Source organism: Etheostoma cragini, chromosome 20 (assembly GCF_013103735.1).
Source record: "Etheostoma cragini isolate CJK2018 chromosome 20, CSU_Ecrag_1.0, whole genome shotgun sequence".
Taxonomy (NCBI): Eukaryota; Metazoa; Chordata; class Actinopteri; order Perciformes; family Percidae; genus Etheostoma; species Etheostoma cragini.
In genome coordinates, this window is record NC_048426.1 from 2,628,996 (window position 1) to 2,630,426 (window position 1,431).

Below are 1,431 nucleotides of genomic sequence, written 5' to 3' on the forward strand. Positions count from 1 at the left end.
ACCTGCCATAAATCCTTTTGTAACTTTGCGGGAAAAAATCAGACGGGGGCAAAGCCAAAAATAAAAACTACATCAAAATAGCATTCTTTTCCATGTTAGTCTCGTTTGCTGTCACGGGTCATTCATCATTATCCGATGGAACATTATACAGTTTCAGAAACTTTTAAAAGTGTCATATAGTTACTTTAATATCTAATCATTTAAATGTCTTGTCAGGCTGGTGGCTTGTTTGTACCATCATCTGTCTTAAAATATCAACATGAAGGATAGTATAGATTTTGTCTATTCCTAGAACAAAAAATTGGCGAGTTCCCACCCAGTTCTTGAGCATGTGTCGTACCCTTTTCACTACAGTTGCTCCTGAAATCAGAGCTAATGTTGCTTTGCATAACTTCTTTTCTTGTTTGAGAGTGGACCTTTTATCCTGTGAAAATCTCCTTTCCCAGCAACTGCAGGTTGACTCATCGTGTTAATCGTTTTTCCATTTATCACAGCATCCTTTTACTTTATATGTCACACAAACCTCTTGTATTGTTTCATCCCAAATAGTGGAACAACCCTCCCACTCCAGTTGGAAGACATGTGCTTCCCCTCTCCTGTCATCCTTCTCCTCTGAATCATATCCCGTTCATTGCATCCTTTATTTGGTCTTTATTCCGCTTCAGTCCTCTTCAGCTTCAGCATACGTAATAGTTAAATGCAACACCATAGTGCTTTTAGTTAAATACAGTACCTCAAACCCAGCCTTACACAAGTGTTTCTTTTTTTCATGAATATTTTTGGGGTATTGTAGGCCTTTAGTTTCAATTTCAATTCAATTCAATTCAATTTTATTTATAGTATCAAATCACAACAATAGTTATCTCAAGACACTTTACAGAGCAGGTCTAGACCACACTCCAGAATCCACAAGGACCCAACAGTTCCAGTAGTTTCCTACAGAGCAAGCAACAGTGCGACAGTGGCGAGGAAAAACTTCCTTTTAGGCAGAAACCTCGGTCAGACCCAGGCTCTTGGTAGGCGGTGTCTGATGACCGGTTGGGATTAGAATGAAGAGTTTGTTTGTAGTAGTTCTTTGTAGCATGGCAGGGCACTGTTGGCGTTACAAGGCACAGCAGGACTTAGCTGGGCACCGCAGAGCGTAGCAGGATGTAACATGGCATCGCAGGACATGTAGCGGGACCATGGACAGCTGCTACCCTGATTTTTGGCGCCTCCCTGATCCGAGGAAACATGCTGGGGGGAAAAGAACATAAGGACTCCGGGGAATGACTCCCCAGAACTAGGTTAGTAACGAGCATTTCTGGGACATGGATGCACACAAATGGAAAGATAGAAAGATAGATGAGAGAAGAGCTCAGTGTGTCAAAGGAAGTCCCCCAGCAGTCTAAAACCATTACAGCATAACTAAGAGAGACAGGGTAAAGAGAG